This window comes from Bos grunniens, chromosome 7 (genome assembly GCF_055505025.1).
Source record: "Bos grunniens cultivar Pamir isolate PY7600 chromosome 7, Bosgru_T2T1.0, whole genome shotgun sequence".
In the NCBI taxonomy this organism is placed as follows: domain Eukaryota; kingdom Metazoa; phylum Chordata; class Mammalia; order Artiodactyla; family Bovidae; genus Bos; species Bos grunniens.
Window position 1 is genome coordinate 91279084 of NC_141171.1, and position 21614 is coordinate 91300697.

Sequence of the window (21614 nt, forward strand, 5' to 3'; positions counted from 1 at the left end):
GCAAAGAGTTGGACATGACTGAGCGACTTAACTTTCTCTTGAGAAAACTGTTAGCTTTTACCCTGCTTAATTTTGTATCCAAGGCCAAACTTGCCTGTTATAATAGATGTCTCTTGGCTTCCTACTTTTGCATTCCAGTCCCCTATGATAAAAAGAACATCTTTTTTTTTTTTTTTTTTTAGTTAGTTCTGGAAGGTCTTGTAGGTCTCAGAGAACTATTCAACTTCAGCTTCTTCAGCATCAGTAGTTGGGGCATAGGCTTGGATTACTATGATATTGAATGGTTTGCCTTGGAAATGAACTGAGATCATTCTGTCATTTTTGAGGTTGCACCCAAGTACTGCATTTCAGACTCTTTTGTTGACTGAGAGTTACTCCAATTCTTCTAAGGGATTCTTGCCCACAGTTGTACATAAAATGGTCATCTGAGTTAAATTCGCCCATTCCATCCATTTTAGTTCATTGATCCCTAAGTTGTCGATGTTCACTCTTGCTGTCTTCTGCTTGACCACATCCAATTTTCCTTGATTCATGGACCTAACATTCCAGAGGTTCCTATGTAATATTGTTCTTTACAGCATTGGGCTTTACGTTCTCCACCAGACATCCCCAACTGAGCACCCTTTTCCCTTTGGCCCAGGTGCTTCTTTCCTTCTGTAGCTATTAGCCATTGCCCTCAACACTTCCTCAGTATCATATTGGACACTTTCAGATATGGGGGGCCATCTTCCAGTGTCATATCTTTTTGCCTTTCCATACTTTTCATGAGGTTCTACTGGCAAGAATACTGCAGTGGATTGCCATTTCCTCCACCAGTGGACCCTGTTTTGTCAGAATTCTTCACTATGACCCATCCATCTTGGCTGGCCCTGCATGGCATGGCTCAAAGCTTCATTGAGTTGGGCAAGCTTCTATGCCATGCCATGACAAGATTGTTAGCTATGGAGGTTCACTGGTCATAGCAAAAGCCCTGTTCCAACAACCCAAGAGATTACCCTATACATGGACATCACCAGATAGTCAATACCAAAGTCAGACTGATTATGTTTTTTTTTTTTTTTGCATCCAGAAATGGAAAAGCTCTAACAGTCAGCAAAAATAAAACTTGGAACTGACTGTGACTCAGATCATGAACACCTTATTGCAAAATTCAGACTAAAATTGAAGAAAGTAGGGGCACCCCTAGATAATTCAGGCATGACCTAAATCAAATCCCTTATGCTTATACAGTGGAGGTGGCAAATAGATTCAAGGGATTAGACCTGGTAGACAGAGTGCCTGAAGAACTATAGACTGAGGTTATAACCTTGTTTGGGAGGTGGTGACCAAAACCATCCTGAAGAAAATGAAATGCAAGAAGGAAAAGTGGTTGTCTGAGGGAGCTTTACAGTAGCTGAGAAAAGAGAAATGAAAGGCAAAGGAAAAAGGGAAAAATATACCCAACTGAATGCAGAATTCCAGAGAATAGCAAGGAGAGATAAGAAGATCTGCTTAAATTAACAATGCCAAGAAATAGAGGAAAACAGTAGAATGAGAAAGACGTGACCCGGATAACCATGATGGTGTGCTCACTCACCTAGTCCCAGACATCTTGGACTGTGAAGTCAAATGGGCCTTATGAAGTATTACTATGAACAAAGCTAGTGGAGGTGATGTAATTCCAACGGAGCTATTTTAAATCCTAGATGACAATGCTGCTAAAGTGCTGCATGCAATATGTTAGCAAATTTGGAAAACTCAGCAGGGGCCACAGGACAGGAAAAGTCAAAAGGAGGGTGATACCAAAGAACGTTCAAACTACCGGAAAGTGCACTCATTTCACATACTAGTAAGATTATGCTCAAAATCCTTCCAGCTAGGCTTCAGCAGTTCTGTGAACCAAAATCTTCCAGATGTACAAGCTAGATTTAGAAAAGGCAGAGGAACCAGTGAAACCAAATTGTCAATGTTCATTGTATCATAGAAGAAGAAAGGAGTTCCAGAAACAGATCTACTTCTGCTTTATTGACTATGTTAAAGCCTTTGACTGTGTGGATCATAACAAACTGTGGAAAATTCTTAAAGAAGTGGGAATACCAGTCCACCTTATGTGTTTTCTGAGAACCTATAATATGCAGATCAATAAGCAGAAGTGAGAAATGGACATGGAACAATGGATTGGTTCAAAATTCATAAAGGAGCACAACAAGGCTCTATATTGTCACCCTGCTTATTTATTTTCTATGCAGAGTAGAAAATAATGGCATTTCATATGCCACGTGAAATGCCCGGCTGGATGAAGCACAAGCTGGAATCAAGTCTGCTGAGTGAAATATCAACAACCTCAGATATGAAGATACCACTCTAATGGCAGAAAGTGAAGAGGAACTAAAGAAACTCTTGATGAGAGTGAAAAAGCTGGCTTAAAACTCAACATTCAATCACTTCATGGCAAATAGAAAGGGAAAAATTGGAAACAGTGACAGATTTTATTTTCTTGGGCTCCAAAATCATTGCAGATGGTAACTGCAGCCATGAAATTAAAAGACGCTTGCTCCTTGGAAGGAAAACTATGATAAACGTAGACAGCTATTAAAAAGCAGAGACATCACTTTGCCAACTAAAGTTCATATAATAAAAGCTATGGTTTTCCCGGTAGTCATATACGGATATGAGAGTTGAACCCTAAAGAAGACTGAGTGCTGAAGAATTTATACTTTCAAATTGTGGTTCTAAAGAAGACTCCTGAGAGTCCTTTGAACTGCAAGGAGATCAAAGCAATTAATCCTAAAGGCAATCAACCCTGAATATTCATTGGAAGGACTGATGCTGAAGCTGAAGCTCTAATACTTTGGCCGCAAGAGCTGGTTCATTGGAAAAGACCCTGATGCTTGGAAAGATTTAAGGCAAAAAGAGAAGGGAATGTTAGAGGATGATGGTTAGTTAGCATCACCGACTTAATAAACATAAATTTGAGCCAACTCTGGGAGATAGTGGAGAACAGAGGAGCCAAGTATGCTGCAGTCCATGGGGTGGTAAAGAGTCGAACATGACTCAGTGACTGAACAAGTGTCAGCTAGTGGGTGAAGTCCAGGAATACCGCTAAATCCACTGCAGTGCACAGGACAGCCCCTACGGCAGTCACCCAGTCCAAGTGCTGAGAGTGCCAAGGCTGAAGAACCCTAGATCAAAGATTTCTGACGTAGTTTCACCACTTTTTTTTCTCTATGCCGTTTACAGCAGCCAGTATATGAAATTTCAAGCTTTTACTGCTCCACGTCTCCTGTGGAGTATTTTCCTCAAATATAGTTTTTGAAAAATATAACTTTTAGGCATTACATCATAATGTAATTTAAGATAGGTTTAGTTATCAATATTTTAATTAACTTATCATTAAGAAATAATGCAATATTTAGAAATGGATAAAAATATTTCTTATATGAATATTATTTTATATTTCTCCATTTTAAAAGATTACATATTATTAAATATATCCCAGTGATGAGAAAATAGTCTTAGTTTCAGATAGTTTCTGAACATACATATGTTGACAAAAGATTGTAAAGTAATTATTTAAATTAATGATTAATTTATAAATTAGATTTTTACTTTTTACATTTATTTAAGTAAAAGTATGAGATCCTAGATGGTTAACTTTTATGTAATTTAATACAATTTTTAATTGCTTTTCCAAGAAAAAGAATTTTGAATTTTCTTCCAATATTTCATTTGAATCAAAATACTGATAATGTACTACCTCCACAAAAAACTTGTTTTTATATATTTCATATATATGGGTAATAAGCTGGCTGAAAAAGTTGACTTAAAGCTCAATATTCAAGAAACTAAGATTCCAGCATGCAGTCCCATCACTTCATGGCAAACAGATGGGGGAAAAAATGGAAACAATGGCAGATTTTATTTTCTCGGGCTCCAAAAGCACTGCGGACGGTAACTGCAGCCATGAAATTAAAAGACACTTGTTCCTTGGAAGAAAAGCCATGACAAACCTAGAGAGTGTATTAAAAAGCAGAGACATCACTTTCTAACAAAGGTCCGTCTTGTCAAGCCTATGGTTTTTCCAGTAGTCATGTATGTATGTGAGAGTTGGACCATAAAAGAAGGCTAAGGGCTGAAGAAATGATGCTTTTGAATTATGGTTCTAAAGAAGACTCTTAAGAGTCCCTCAGACACCAAGGAGATCAATCCTGAAGGAAATCAATCCTGAATACACATTGGAAGGACTGATGCTGAAAGCTAAAGCTCCAGTACTTGGCCACCTGATGTGAAGAGCCAACTCACTGGAAAAGACTCTGATGCTGGGAAAGACTGAAAGCAGGAGAAGGGGGCGACAGAGGATGAGATGGCTGGATGGGATCATGGACACAATGGACATGAGTTTGAGCAAACTTGAGGGGATAGTGAAAGGCAGAGAGCCTCCCTCCGCCACCCTCACCTCATCCTATCCCTCTAGGTCTTCAGAGAGCCCTGAGTTGAGTTCCCTGTGATGTTTAGAAAGAGATATAGGATATTTCTTCTAAAATGAAATTAGAAAAGGAAAAACACTGAAGAACATTCCTCTATGTGCCATTTCATCTGCACCTGTATTTTATCAGAAAATAAAATATCTACTTAATGCTAGGAAAATATATTTACATGGGCTATCTTGTTAAACAGCATTGTTTTAATATTTTGATATGTTAATATAAAGCTTAATGGGCTGGCTGTAAAGGAAAAAAAAATTAATGTTTTTTCTTTTTAAATTTTTGCAGTATTGTGTTGGTTTCTGCCATACAGCAGCACGAGTCAGCCATACTTATACATACTCACCCCCCTTTGTGAGCCTCCGCTCCCCCGATTCTACCCCTCTTGGTCACCACAGAGTGCCGGACTAGGCTCCCTGTGTTACGCAACAACTTCTGGCCAGCTATTGGAGGGTCTGCTGGATTACTGGGCATGTTGCTTTAAATGCCATTCCTTTATTTCCAAGGAAGCAGGCTCCAGACTGGAAATATTATTTCAGGCTTACAAGAGGTCAATCAGCCAGGAAATCTTTCCCTTCCACCATATCATTAAGCTCATTTCATGTGAAGAGGGTAACCAAAGAACTAGAGGAATTTGACTATTTATACTTAGTTGCTTGGAAGACCTTGGAGAAATTTTTTTTTTTTTTTCTCAGAGAGTTGGATCTCATCGTGAACTAGGTCATGAGCAAAAGATCTGTGTTAAGTCAGGCAGATTTAGTTTTCACATATTGCTGAGAGGTCTGTGCCAAATACTAGGTACATGCAGTACATGGAAAATTTGTTCAGTTTCTTTTCTGTAATTTAGAACTAAGGAAAGGTGTGGCAAGCTGCCATCATTTAAATCATAACCAGCAGGTTTCATAACCTCTCATAGTCATAGTCCTAACTAACCAAAATCTTTGGTAAATAAATCCAAAATTATCATACATTCTAGAAGGTATAATTGTTAAGAGAAACGAGAAGTCATAGTGGAACAAGGTTGGTGCAAGACATACTGTTAATTGCCTACAAAATACCCATTGAATATTTCTCCTTTGCCTAGAGTTCCTATTCCCAACCTTAGGAAAGTACACTTGATTAAGTCAGTCATAATAGTTTAAACTTGTGATACCCAAAACAGTAACCACCAGTCATATGTAGCTTTTGAGAACTTGATATGTGATGAGGCTAAATTAAGATATGCTATAATTATAAAATAGTTATATTAAATATTGAAGATTTAAGATTGTATAAAAATATAAAATATTTTGTTCATCTTTTAAAAATTATATTTTGGTTATATTGGGCTGAAATATATTATTAAAATTAATGTTTTTTCTTTCTTTTTATATTTTTAATGCAGGTATTACAAAATTAAGGATTATGCATGTACCTTGCATTATGTTTTTATTGGCTAGCAGCATGTAATAATGAATTTTTAGAGTTTGCATTTACCTTAAATATTCTTATTTTGACTTCAGTTTTGAATGAAGAAATGTAAAAAAAACATGCCCATCTGGAAGAAAGAAAATAATACCAAATGGAACTCTGAATCTATACAAAGTAAAAGAGTTTTAGGAAAAGTCACTATATAGGTAAACATAAACTAAATGATTTCTTATTTTTTCTCTTTTAAATTGAGATACAGTTGCTTTACAATATTGTGTTAGTTTCCTGGGTACAGCATGGTGATTCAGTATTTTTGCCAATAACATTCCATTATAGATTTTTACAAGGTAATGGGTATAGTTCCCTATGTTATATAGTAAAACTTACTTGTCAATTTTATATATAGCAGCTTATATCTGTTAATCCTGTACCCATAATTTGTCCCTCTGCACTTCCCTCTCCCCTTTGGTAATGACAAGTTTTCTTTCAATACCTGTGAGTCTGTTTCTATTTTGCATATACATTCATTTATATTATATTCCAGATTCCATATACATGTGATATAATATATATAATATTTGTTTTTCTCTGACCAATTTCACTAAGCACAGTGTTCTTTAGGTCCATCCACATTGCTGCAAATGGCAGGATTTCATTCTTTTTCATGGCTGAGTAATATGCCATTAGATAGATGTGCACGTTGTACACACACACACACACACACACACCACCTCTTCTTTATCCATTCATCTGTGGATGGACTTTTGGGTTGCTTGGCTATTGTAAATAGTGCTGGTATGAACACTGGGATGCATATATCATTTCAAATTAGTGATTTTGTTTTTTCTAAGTATATATCCAGAAGCGGAATTATGATCCCTGGATCAGGAAGATCCCCTGGAGAAGTGAATGACTACCCACTTCAGTATTCTTGCCTGGAGAATTCAATGGACACAGGAGCCTGAAGGACTACAGTCCATGGAGTTTCAAAGAGTTGGACATGACTTAGTGACTCAACAACAACAGGAAACATCTCAATGTCACTTTCACAATTTTTTTCCCTGTGCTAGTTCTATTTAATATTTTTAATGAAACTACCATACTGTTTTGGATAGTGGCTGCACCAATTCACATTTCCATCAACAGTGTACAAGAGTTTCCTTTTCTCCATATACTCTTCAACATTTGTTATTGTAGGCATTTTCACGATGGCCATTCTGACTGGCATGAGGTAACATGTCATGGTACTTTTGTTTTTCATTTCTCTAATAGAGACATTGAACATCCTTTTGTGTGCTTATTGGCCATCTGTATGTCTTTGTTGAAAAATGTCTATTTAAGTCTTCTGCACATTTTTTGGATGGTATTGCTTGTTTTTCTTTTAATATTCAAGTTGAATGCGTATGTGTGTGTGTATGCTCAGAAATGTCCAACTCTTTGTGACCCCTTGTAGTGCAATCCACCAGGTTCCTCTGTCCATGGAATTTTCCAGGTGAGAATATTGGAGTGAGCTGCCATTTCCTTCTCCAGGGGATCTTCCTGACTAGGGATCGAACCTGTGTCTCTTGTATTTCCTACATTGACAGGCAGATTCTTTACCACTAGCACCACCTGGGAATATTAACCCTTTATCAGTTATATCATTTGCAAATATTTTCTTCCATTTAGTAGGTTCTCTTTTCATTTTGGTTGTGGTTTCCTTTGCTGTACAAAAGCTTTTAAGTTTGATTAGATCTCATTTATTGATTTTTCCTTTTTTTTTTTTCAAAAGAAGTAAGTCCCTTGGGGAACTGACCCAAGAAAATATCATTATAATTTATGTCAAAGAGTGTTCTGCTTATGTTGTCTTCTAGATGGTTTAAGCTTTCATGTCTTCCACTTAGGCCTCTAAACCATTTTGAGTTTATTTTTGTATGCAATGTAAGGGAATGTTCTAATTTTATTGTTTTACATGTGGTTGTCCACTTTTCCCAGCATCACTTGTTGAAGACACTGTCTTTTCTCCATTGTATATTCTTGACTCCTTTGTCATAGATTGAACATAGGTACATGGATTTATTTCTGTGTTCTCTTGTCTGTTCCATTGATCTGTGTGTCTGTTTTTGTGCCAGTGTCTCACTGTTTTGATTACTGTAGCTTTTTAGTATGGTCTGATATCAGGGAGAGTTATAATTCCAGGTTTGTTCTTTTTTCTCAGAATTGTGTTTACATTCCAGGGTCTTTTGTGGTTCCGTGTAAATTTTAGGATTATTTTAGTTCTGTGAAATACTCTGTCCTAAGTATTTTGATAGGAATTTGCATTAAATCTGTAGATTGATCTGAGTATATGGATATTTTAATTATACTAATTCTTCAAATTAAAGAGAATGGAATATCTTTCTATTTATTTAAATCATCTTTAATTTTCTTTATCATTGTTTTGAAGTTTTTAGAATATCTTTCACCTTGGTTAAATTCATATCTAGGTATTTTTATTCTTTTTGATGTGATTTTAAATGGGATTTTTTTCCTGCTTCCCTTTCTGATTGTTCATTAGTATATAAAAATGCCACAGATTTCTGTATATTAATCTTGTATCTTGAAATCTTGCTGAGTTCATTTATTATTTCTAATAGTTTTTGGATGGAGACTTTAGTGTTCTCTATATAGAGTGTATTATGTCATATGTAAATAGTAGCAGTTTTACCTCTTGGTTTCCTATTTGGATATATTTTACTTCTTTTACTTGTATGATTGCTGAGACTATGCCTTCTGAAAATATGTTAACTGAGACTGTGAGAATGAGCCTCCTTTCCTTGTTCCTGAATTTAGCAGAAAGGATTATAGCTATTCACCATAGAATATCATGTTGACTGTGGATTTGTAGTAAATGGCCTTTATTATGTTGAAAGATGTTTCTCTATAAAAACTTTAAAAAAAGTATACCTCAATCATCACCTCCTTAGACTCTGCATTATTGTTATTTATTTGTTTCTATCTAGCAGTACATTCAGAGAAAGCAATGGCACCCCACTCCAGTACTCTTTCCTGGAAAATCCCATGGACGGATGAGCCTGGTGGGCTGTAGTCCATGGGGTTGCTAAGAGTTGGACATGACTGAGTGACTTCACTTTCACTTTTCACTTTCATGCATTGGAGAAGAAAATGGCAACCCACTCCAGTGTTCTTGCCTGGAGAATCCCAGGGATGGCAGAGCCTGGTGTGCTGCCATCTACGGGGTCACACAGAGTTGAACACGACTGAAGCAACTTAGCAGCAGCAGCAATACATTATAAATCAGATAATCCATTGTTATTGTTTTTGTTTTAAGCTGTTAATTATCTTCTAAAGTGATTTTTCAGAAAAAGAAATCACTTTTTTAGCATGCATGGAATATTTTCCAGGGTAGACCATATACTAGGTCACAAAACAGGTCATAACAAATTTGGGAAGGTAGAAATAATATCAGGTTTCCCTGGTGGCTCAGCTGGTAAAGAATCTGCCTGCCATGCAGGAGATCTGGGTTTGATCCCTGGGTTGGGAAGATCCCCTGGAGAAGGGGACGGCTACCCACTCCAGTATTTTGGCCTGGAGAATCCCATGAACTGTATGTAGTCCATGGAGTCACAAAGAGTCAGACACAACTGAGCGACTTTCACTGTCCTGTTTCTCTATGTCCACTTTGATGATAGTTTTTATCATAAATGGATGTTGAATTTTGTCAAATTCTTTTCCTATTTCTGTTGAGATCATCATGTTATTTTTGTCTTTCTTTTTATTGTTATGGTATAGCACATTGATTGAATTGAGTGTGTTAAGCTATCCTTGTGACTGTAGAATAAATCCAATTTCATCATGGTGTATGATCATTTTTATGTATAGTTGGATTTGGTTTGCTAATATTTTGTTGAGGCTTTTTGCATCTATATTCATCAGCAACATTGGCCTGTGATTTTCTTCTTTTTTTTGTAGTGTCTTTGTCTGGTTTTGGTATAAGGATATGTTAGCCTTAGAGAATGAATTTGGGAGTGTTCAATCTTCTGCAATTTTTTTGAATAGTTAGAGAAGGATGTTGTGCTGTGCTATGCTTAGTTACTTAGTTGTTTCTAACTCTTTGCAACCCCATGGAATGTAGCCTGCTGGGCACTCTGTCCATGGGATTCTCCAGGCAAGAATAGTAGAGTGAGTTGCCATGCCCTCCTCCAGGGGATCTTCCCAACCCAGGGATCAAACCCAGGTCTCCTGCATCGCAGGAGGATTCTTTACCATCTGAACCACCAGGAAGCCTGATATTGTTTCTACCTTCCTAGATTTGTTGTGGCTTGTTTTGTGACCTAGTATGTGGTCTATCCTGGAAAATATTCCTTGCATGCTTAAAGAGTGATTTCTTGTTCTGAAAAATCACTGTAGAAGATAATTAACAGCTTAAAGCAAAACCAGTAACAATATATTATTTATAATGTATTTGTAATGATTTATAATGTATTGTTAGATAGAAACAAATATATGACAATAACGCAAAGGTTAAGGAGGTGATGATTGAGGTATAGTTTTTTTAAGTTTTTTATGCTCTACTTGAGGGTAGATTTGATAATTAAAGATGTATTTCAACAATGGTAATGAAAATCCCAAATTAGAGATATAGCTAATAAGCCAACAAAATTGAATCATAAATATAAATATAGTTAATCTCAAAGGAGGCAGGGCATTAGGGAAAAATAATGTAAGGAAAAGATGATATCATGGAATATAATTAGCTATTTGGTAGATTTAAACTAAAAATTATCAATAATACCTTAAATACAAATTGTATAAGCCTCTCAGTCAAAATTAAAAAAAAAAATAGAATGGGTGAAAAAAAGCAAGATCCAACTGTATGCTGCCTAAAAACATGCAAAAATACAAATAGGTTAAATATAAAAGTATAAAAAGTGATCTCATACTAACACTTATTAAAGGCAAACTGGAGAGAATTGAAGACAGATATGTAAATAGATACTTGAATGTGAATGTTCATAGGAGCACTCTTTATACTTTTCACCAGAATTTTAGTAATTAAACATTTACCAACATATTCCTATTCTTAGTAGATGTAAAGAAAGCATTTCACCAAATTCAATATTCATCCATGGTTAAACTCTTAGCAAACTAGGAGTAGAAGTAGACATACTTATACTAATAAGGGACATCTACACAAAAACTTCCACTGTATAATCATAAGGGATTTGATTTCGGTCATACCTGAATGGTCTAGTGGTTTTCCCTACTTTTTCAATTTCAGTCTGAATTTGGCAATAAGGAGTTCATGGTCTGAGCCACAGTCAGCTCCTGGTCTTATTTTTGCTGACTGTATAGAGCTTCTCCATCTTTGGCTGCAAAGAATATAATCAGTCTGATTTTGGTGTTGACCATCTGGTGATGTCCAAGTGTAGAGTCTTCTCTTGTGTTGTTGGAAGAGGGTATTTGTTATGATCAGTGCATTTTCTTGGCAAAACTCTATTAGTCTTCGCCCTGCTTCATACCGTATTCCAAGGCCAAATTTGCCTGTTACTCCGGAGTTTCTTGACTTCCTACTTTTGCATTCCAGTCCCCTATAATGAAAAGGACATCTTTGTTGGGTGTTACTTCTAAAAGGTCTTGTAGGTCTTCATAGAACCGTTCAACTTCAGCTTCTTCAGTGTTACTGGTTGGGGCATAGACTTGGATTACTGTGATATTGAATGGTTTGCCTTGGAAACAAACAGAGATCATTCTGTCATTTTTGAGATTGCATCCAAGTACTGCATTTCAGACTCTTTTGTTGACCATGATGGCCACTCCATTTCTTCTGAGGGATTCCTGCCCGCAGTAGTAGATATAATGGTCATCTGAGTTAAATTCACCCATTCCAGTCCATTTGAGTTCGCTGATTCCTAGAATGTCGACATTCACTCTTGCCATCTCTTGTTTGACCACTTCCAATTTGCCTTGATTCATGGACCTGACATTCCAGGTTCCTATGCAATATTGCTCTTTACAGCATTGGACCTTGCTTCTATCACCAGTCACATCCACAGCTGGGTATTGTTTTTGCTTTGGCTCCATCCCTTCATTCTTTCTGGAGTTATTTCTCCACTGATCTCCAGTAGCATATTGGGCACCTACTGACCTGGGGAGTTCTTCTTTCAGTATCCTATCATTTTGCCTTTTCATACTGTTCATGGGGTTCTCAAGGCAAGAATAGTGAAGTGGTTTGCCATTCCCTTCTCCAGTGGACCACATTCTGTCAGACCTCTCCACCATGACCCTCCCATTTTGGGTTGCCCCAGGGGCATGGCTTAGTTTCATTGAGTTAGACAAGGCCGTGGTCCTAGTGTGATTAGACTGACTAGTTTTCTGTGAGTATGGTTTCAGTGTGTCTGCCCTCTGATGCCCTCTTGCAACACCTACCATCTTACTTGGGTTTCCCTTACCTTGGGCGTGGGGTATCTCTTCATGGCTACTCCAGCAAAGCGCAGCCACTGCTCCTTACCTTGGACGAGGGGTATCTCCTCACCGCCTCCCTTCCTGACCTTCAATGTGGGATAGCTCCTCTAGGCCCTCCTGCGCCCATGCAGCCATGATCCTTGGACGCGGGGTTGGTCCTCCCTGCCGCCGCCCCTGGCCTCGGGTGTGGGATTGCTCCTCCCAGCTGCCGGCCCTGACCTCGGATGTGGGGTAACTCCTCTCATCGCTGCCCCTGACCTCGGACACGGGGCAGCTCCCGCTACTACTCTCACTTCCACATTATACAGTGGAAGTGAGGAATAGATTTAAGGGCCTAGGTCTGATAGACAGAGTGCCTGATGAACTATGGAATGAGGTTTGTGACATTGTACAGGAGACAGGGAGCAAGACCATCCCCGTGGAAAAGAAATGCAAAAAAGCAAAATGGCTGTCTGGGGAGGCCTTACAAATAGCTGTGAAAAGAAGAGAAGTGAAAAGCAAAGGAGAAAAGGAAAGATACAAACATCTGAAAGCAGAGTTCCAAAGAATAGCAAGAAGAGATAAGAAAGCCTTCTTCCGCGATCAATGCAAAGAAATAGAGGAAAACAACATAATGGGAAAGACTAGAGATCTCGTCAAGAAAATTAGAGATACCAAAGGAATATTTCATGCAAAGATGGGCCCAATAAAGGACAGAAATGGTATGGACCTAACAGAAGCAGAAGATATTAAGAAGAGATGGCAAGAATACACAGAAGAACTGTACAAAAAAGATCTTCATGACCCAGATAATCACGATGGTGTGATCACTCATCTAGAGCCAGACATCCTGGAATGTGAAGTCAAGTGGGCCTTAGAAAGCATCACTGTGAACAAAGCTAGTGGAGGTGATGGAATTCCAGTTGAGCTATTCCAAATCCTGAAAGACGATGCTGTGAAAGTGCTGCACTCAATATGCCAGCAAATTTGGAAAACTCAGCAGTGGCCACAGGACTGGAAAAGGTCAGTTTTCATTCCAATCCCAAAGAAAGGCAATGCCAAAGAATGCTCAAACTACCGCACAATTGCACTCATCTCACACGCTAGTAAAGTAATGCTCAAAATTCTCCAAGCCAGGCTTCAGCAATATGTGAACCGTGAACTTGCTGATGTTCAAGCTGGTTTTAGAAAAGGCAGAGGAACCAGAGATCAAATTGCCAACATCTGCTGGATTATGGAAAAAGCAAGAGAGTTCCAGAAAAACATCTATTTCTGCTTTATTGACTATGCCAAAGCCTTTGACTGTGTGGATCACAATAAACTGTGGAAAATTCTAAAAGAGATGGGAATACCAGACCACCTGATCTGCCTCTTGAGAAATTTGTATGCAGGTCAGGAAGCAACAGTTAGAACTGGACATGGAACAACAGACTGGTTCCAAATAGGAAAAGGAGTATGTCAAGGCTGTATATTGTCACCCTGTTTATTTAACTTATATGCAGAGTACATCATGAGAAACGCTGGACTGGAAGAAACACAAGCTGGAATCAAGATTGCTTGGAGAAATATCAATAACCTCAGATATGCAGATGACACCACCCTTATGGCAGAAAGTGAAGAGGAACTAAAAAGCCTCTTGATGAAGGTGAAAGTGGAGAGTGAAAAAGTTGGCTTAAAGCTCAACATTCAGAAAACGAAGATCATGGCATCTGGTCCCACCACTTCATGGGAAATAGATGGGGAAACAGTGGAAACAGTATCAGACTTTATTTTTTGGGGCTCCAAAATCACTTCAGATGGTGATTGCAGCCAAGACGCTTTACTCCTTGGAAGGAAAGTTATGACCAACCTAGATAGCATATTGAAAAGCAGAGACATTACTTTGCCAACAAAAGTTCGTCTAGTCAAGGCTATGGTTTTTCCTGTGATCATGTATGGATGTGAGAGTTGGACTGTGAAGAAGGCTGAGCGCCGAAGAATTGATGCTTTTGAAGTGTGGTGTTGGAGAAGACTCTCGAGAGTCCCTTGGACTGCAAGGAGATCCAACCAGTCCATTCTGAAGGAGATCAGCCCTGGGATTTCTTTGGAAGGACTGATGTTGAAGCTGAAACTCCAGTACTTTGGCCACCTCATGCAAAGAGTTGACTCATTGGAAAAGACTCTGATGCTCGGAGGGATTGGGGGCAGGAGGACAAGGGGATGACAGAGGATGAGATGGCTGGATGGCATCACTGACTCGATGGACATGAGTCTGAGTGAACTCCAGGAATTGGTAATGGACAGGGAGGCCTGGTGTGCTGTGATTCATGGGGTTGCAAAGAGTCGGACACAACTGAGCGACTAAACTGACACAAAAACTTACAAATAACATTGTGCTGCATGCATGCTAAGTCACTTCAGTTGTGTCTGAATCTTTCTGAGCCTATGAACTGTAGCCTCCCAGACTCTCCTGTCTAAGGGAATCTCTAAGCAAGAATATTGGAGTAAGTTGCCATGCCTGCCTCCAGGGGATCTTCTTGACCTAGGAATCAAACCCATGTCTCTTATGTCTCCTGCACTGGCAGATGGGTTCTTTACCTTTAGAGCCACCTTGGACAACATTGTGTTTAACTGCAAAAGACCTAATCTTTCCACTTAAAATTGACACCAAAGCAGTGAGGTTGCTCTCATCATTCCTATTCAACATAGTATGGTACATTCTCAGCAGTGCCATAGGGCTGTTGTTCAGATGCCCAGTTGTGTCCGACTCTTTGTGATCCCATAAGGCCTCCCTGTCCCTCATCAGTGCAATAGGGTTAAATTATGTTAAAAGCCTACAGGTTAGAAAGAATTAATAAAATTGTCTTTATCCAACACAAACAATGTGTTGTCTACATAGAAAACTTTAAAAGAACTATAAAAAGTTATTTAAACTAATAGTGAATTTAACAAGGTTACAAGTTACTAGGTCAAGATAAAAAAAGTCAATTCTGTTTTCATATGCATGTTATAAGCCACTTGAAATTTAAATTAAGATCCACTACTTGTATTTGCACCAAGAAATATGTGCTTATATGTAAACCTAGTATAATATGTGTAAGATCTTTATACTGGGAACTACAAAACACAGATGAAGGAAATCAAGGAATACACAAATAAAAGAAGAAAGTTTAGTTTAAGGATTAGAAGACTCAATATTGTTTAGATGTCACTTCTCTCCAAAATAACATATAGATTCAAAGCAGTTTCCCAAAAAATCCAAGTAGGATTTTGCAGACATTGCCAAATTGATCCTAAAATTTGTTCATAAAGACAAAAGAATAGTAAAGCAAGAACAAAATTGAGCTACAGAACTTTCTGTTTCTAATAAGATTTATGATGAAGCTATTGGGTTCACACTCCAGGATGTCCATCTCTAGGTGAGTGACCACACCATTGTGGTTTTCCAGGTCATCATGACCTTTTTTATATAGTTTTTCTATGTATTCTTGCCACATCTTCTTAATATCTTCTGCTTCTGTTAGGTCCTTGCTGTTTCTGTCTTTTATTGTGCCCATCCTTGCATGAAATGTTCCCTTGATATCTCTAACTTGCTTGAAGAGATCTCTAGTCTTTCCTATTCTATTGTTTTCCTTTATTTCTTTGCATTGTTCACGTGAGAAGGCTTTCTTATCTCTCCTTGCTAAATTCTGGAACTCTGTACTTAATTGGGTATATCTTTACTTTTCTTCTTTATCTTTTGCTTACATATATTAAAATGACTACACAAAAATTCACCAATTTTTATGGTTTTTTAAATGTATGCTTACATGAAAGCTGTCACAATAAAATGTAACAAAATTATTTCTAATGATGTTAAAGACAACTCAGAGAAGGCAATGGCATCCCACTCCAGTACTCTTGCCTGGAAAATCCCATGGACAGAAGAGCCTGGGGGACTGCAGTCCATGGGGTCGCGAAGAGTCGGACATGACTGAGCGACTTCCCTTTCACTTTTCACTTTCATGCATTGGAGAAGGAAATGGCAACCCACTCCAGTGTTCTTGCCTGGAGAATCCCAGGGATGGTGAAGCCTGATGGGCTGATGGTTGCACAGAGTCGGACATGACTGAAGCGACTTAGCAGCAGCAGCAGCAGCAGTAAAGACAGCTAGGTCCTCCTAGAGCCATCTTACAGGGAAAAAAAGGAATAAATTCTTTGGCCAACCTCATATAATAATCTTGTCAGGCAGTAGTAATGAAATAATAGACATGTAGATCAACGTAACAGAATATGGAATCCAGAGATAAGTCTACACAACTAAATCAATTGATTTTTGACAGATATAATGCCAATTCAGTGGAGAAAGGATTGTGGTTTCACCAAATGGTGTTAGAGCAATTAGATCTCTGCAGACACAAAACCTGAAAGGAAACTTGATACATACCAAAAATTAGCTCAGAATGGCTCATGTACTAAATATATTATACACAACTAGAAAAATTCAAGAAGAAAACAGTAGAGTCTTTGTAATCTTGCCTACAGATTTCTTAGATAAAGAAAATGATTGATTAAAAATTGCTAAGTTAAACTTTATCAAAATTAAATACATAAGTTTTTGAAAGACACCTGTTGAAACAATAAAAAGATGAGCCACATACTATGTGAAAATACTTATTGAAATAAATGTTTGCAAATATTTTCATCTGGTATTGATCTATATCTGGAATAAATCAATATAAAGAACTCTCAACACTCAGTAAGAAACAATCATCTCAGTTAAAATATATGTAATCAATTTGAATGGGCACATTACCAAAGAAAATAAACATGTAAAATAAACAAATGAAAAATTCTCAATGTCATTAATCTTCAAAATGCAAATTAAATTCATACCTCATAGAATGGAAAAAGAAATAACAATTAAAAAGTGATGATACCAAACACAGGATATGGAGCAAATGGTAATTGCATCCATTGGTGGTAAGACTGCAAATGATAAAACCACTTGACAAGAGTGTATTTTAGAAAGTTAGCATTCCTTTACACAACCTACCAATCGTGGTGAAAATTTATGTTCACACATATATCTATTTGTAAATCTTTGTAAGATTATATTTCTTATCCATATAAGCATACACACACCTAATCCAACATTATTCATAACAGTTAAATATAAAAGAATGGATTTTTGGTTTCATCTATGATGGAATAATAAGTATTGGCCTTAACCTTTCACTGTAAACAACTCAAAAACTAGAACAATATGTGAAGCAATTATTTTTATGACGTTGGAAAATGATGGTAAACGGCTGTTATCCCTGAGAAAAGGAAAACAAAGATGGTGAGCCTTAATATCACCCAGGATTTCTGCCTGATGACACTTTTCAGACAGTTCGCATGGCCAGAAAACCCAGACAGTGTCTGGTGGCCTTGCTGAGTTAAGAAGCTGGAAACTGTAGATCAGGGAGGCTGAGACAGAAATTTCATCAAATAGTTCTAAGAGGGAGTTATACAGAAAAAGCTGCATCTGTGTCCTTTAGTATTTGATGGCGATCAGGCTGCAGATGAATAGAGCAAAAGTTCACAAGGCTGCACAAAAAATGACGGATAGTCATTTTTAAATGAGCCGTGTCACTCTTCAGTATCCATCCACTTCTAGATGTACTCCTTGTCTTACTCTTGGAGTTTAGGACTACATGTAGGCTGTGTACATACTAAAAAGTATTGTCCTCTCTAGCTGTTTCCTGAATCCCAACCAAATCAAACTTTCTTCTCTCTAAGGGCTTGATAACACCAACGACCCACACAAAAATGCTGCTAAACAAACTCATTTGAATAAAAAATAATTGCTCAGTAGGAATTATAGACAGTAATGAAGATGGTGTAATATTGGTGAAGAGACACATAGAAATCAATGGAAAAACACATAGACCTACATGAATATGGCCAATTGATTGTTGTCGAAGGTATAAAGAAATTAAACAGATAAAGATTGGTCTTGTTAATAAATACTGTTGGTCATGCTTTTGTAAACATGTCAACCTATTTCTTTACTCAAATATTAATACAAAATAAATCATAGATTTAAATGTAAGACATGAATCTTCCAGTTCAGTTCAGTAACTCAGTTGTGTCCGACTCTTTGTGACCCCATGGACTGCAGCACACCAGGCCTCCCTGTCCATCACCAACTCCCGGAGTTTACTCAAACTCATGTCCATTGAGTTGGTGCCATCCAACCATCTCATCCTCTGTCGCCTCCCTTCTCCTCCCACCTTCAATCTTTCCCAGCATCAGGATCTTTTCCAATGAGTCACTTCTTCGCATCAGGTGGCCAAAACATTCAAGTTTCAGCTTCAGCATCAGTCCTTCCAATGAATATTCAGGACTGATTTCCTTTAGGATTGACTGGTTGGATCTCCTTGCAGTCCAAGGGACTCTCAAGAGTCTTCTCCAACAAATACTTCAAAAGCATCAATTCTTCAGCACTCAGCTTTCTTTATAGTCCAACTCTCACATCCATACATGACTACTGGAAAAACTATAGCTTTGACTAGACAGACCTTTGTTGACAAAGTAATGTCTCTGCTTTTTAATATGCTGTCTAGGTTGGTCATAGCTTTTCTTCCAAGGAGCAAGCATCTTTTAATTTCATGGCTGCAGTCACCATCTGCAGTGATTTTGGAGCCCCCCAAAATAAAGTCTGTCACTGTTTCCCCATCTATTTGCCATGAACTGATGGGACTGGATGCCATGATCTTAGTTTAACTTTAACAAAAAGAAATATAAGACATTGCCTATTATTTGGGGTTTAGGCCAAGAATTTTAGAAATGGCTCCAAAAGCATGACCCATAAAAGAAAAACAACTGAAAAATTGAACTTTATCTAAATTAAAAACTCTTCTTTGCCAAACTGTCAAAAGAAGGAAAACATACAGAGTGGGAAAGAATATTTGTAAGTCATGTATCTGATGAATAACTTGTATCTGGAAAATATAAAGAATTCCTAGAATTCAATAATAAGAAAACCAACAGCCCAATTAAAAATTAGGCAAAGACTTGAACAAACATGTCACCAAATAGGATATAAATACAGAAAATAAGCACATAAAATAGCTTCCATATAATTATCCAATAAGAAAATTCAAATTAAAACCATAATGGGATACCATTACTCACCTATTAAGGGGCTAAAATTAAAAAAAATAATGACAGTATGAACTGTGGTGATGACAGAAACTACAGCTCTCATACATTGCTGGTGAGAATGCAAAATCATACATCTGCTCTGGAAAACAGATTGGCAGTTTCTAATGACGTTAAACATATACCTACCATATGAGTTAGCAATACCATATTTGGATATTTTCCATAGAAGGGGGAAAACTGATATTCACACAAGAAACCTGTATGCAAATATTGAGAATAACTTTATCTGTTAGGGTTGGAGAGAGCTGAGTGATACAGGACAGAGCATGGCCAAGCCTTGTCCCAGGGAGGAGGGGACATCACAGGGAGGTAGTAACCAAAGCTTCTCACCCCTCTGTGCAAGTTCCATTGCACCGTTTAACTTCTCTTTCAAAAGACAAATTCAAAGATAAAATTAAGCGTTTTTTAAAAAAAGAGTTTAATATTACCACTGCAGAACCCCAAACATGTGACTCCCTTATGAGTGTGAGGCCTGTGTGTCTACGCTGGTCACACACCAATGAAGAGCCAGCCCTTATTCCAAGTCATGTTCCTAAATAGGAATAGACACATAGCCTTCTAAATCCCTTTGTCCTTTTTACTGACAAGGAGATGAGGAAAGCTTGAGCAACCACTTTGATGCCAAAACAGGGACCCCACAGGTTGAAGATGGTAGAGCTTTCCTATTAGTAGAGGATATACTGTCTATGAATGTTATATGAAAGATAAATAAACTTCTGCATTGTTTCAGTCTCTGTATTCTTGAATATTTTGTGATAGCAACTTCTTCCCTAATGCATTTTCTTCTTGGCTTATCTTCATAAGACCCAGTCCCATTGAGAATATGCAAGGTGTCCTGGAAGGTTTGATGAGAGAAAATAAGGGAGATGTCTCTCATGCTGAAAATACTCCTAAAGCCTTGGGGAGAGGAAAAAAAAAATGTTACATAAACTATAAAATTGGTAACTTTTTGTGGCAACTCTCTGAAGACAGGACACTAGGTACTGAGAAAAGCATTGAGCAGCAGAAATGGCAAAACTGAAGGGATAACAAGGACGACAGAATCAACAGAGCTGACACTCCCACATTTCAGTGCTATGGGGAAATCTAAGTTATTGACTGAAAGTAAGTAATGAAAATGCCTTTTGTTTACACACCCGAACTTGTTGCCTTTGTCTTACACCCACTAAAGATATAAAATCTTCCTATTTTTTATTCTTAAAAATATTATTCACACAAGTCTTGGAGAAATGCATAAGACATCTCTGTATGTTTCAGAAAGTTTTGTTATATTTAGTCTTATTGCCTGACTTTTTATTTGTTTTATTGTAAGGGCTTACTTGGCTCTGCTCACAACATAATTGAGGAATTATATGGAGATTATAGGGCTTCCCCTGTGGCTCTGTGGTAAAGAATCTGCCTGCAATGCAGGAGATGCAGGAGACGGGTATTCAGTTCCTGGATTGGAAAGATTGCCTGGAGAAGGAGATGGCAATCCACTTAGAGTATTCTTGCCAGGAGAATTCTATGGACAGAGGAGCCTTGGTGAGGTCGCAAAGAGCAGGACACAACTCACAAGTGAGCACTCACTCACTCACTCATGCAAAATATACTTTTAATATAAATGATGATACTGTAACATATTAGCATACTATTTTGCCTGCCTTTTGCTTCTCTGGTGCATTGACTATTGTATAAAATTGTATGCATACATTCACTCAACAAACATTTAAAGATGATCAAACATGCACCTACTAGAACTCTAGTTCTTGTCTCTTTAGGAAAAAAAAAAAAAAAGAATAGAAGCTTGCATGTTATTTTGCCTGAAGACACATTTATGATTATTTGATAAAATTCCACCATGGATTTTGGGGTGCCCATTAAGTTACCAGGAACTACCTGTTTATCTTCAGTGATATGTGAGAATTTCTGGGAAAAAATGGATGCCTACTCTCAAAGTTGGGTAGATTTATCCCTCACCTTTGACACAGTAGACAGTGATATATTGTTAGATCTTCCAGGAACATGAGTTGGAATTCTGAGACAGCATTAAATTGGTTTGAAATGTAATTATCTTTGTCAGCAGACACAGTATACTATACTTGGTAGCAGCTCATCGGAAAGTTATTGTAAAACGCGTGGTTCCTCGGGGCTCTGTTCTTGTCCTTT

At 37.7% G+C, this 21614-nt stretch overlaps 1 protein-coding gene across 6 annotated transcripts in view; it reads left to right on the forward strand.

Annotated features, from left to right (window-relative positions):
- The window catches only part of LOC147369959 (uncharacterized), a 650726-nt gene that overhangs the window by 584010 nt on the left and 45102 nt on the right, over positions 1-21614 (forward strand). The window contains exons 6-7 of one of the 6 annotated variants that reach the window (XR_015168199.1): positions 5966-6079; positions 6725-7849. The exons of the other annotated variants lie outside the window; for them this stretch is intronic. The gene's annotated coding sequence lies outside the window, so the exon portion shown is untranslated. Of the gene's footprint in view, positions 1-5965; positions 6080-6724; positions 7850-21614 lie in introns of those variants that run through there. 6 annotated transcript variants of the gene reach the window in all.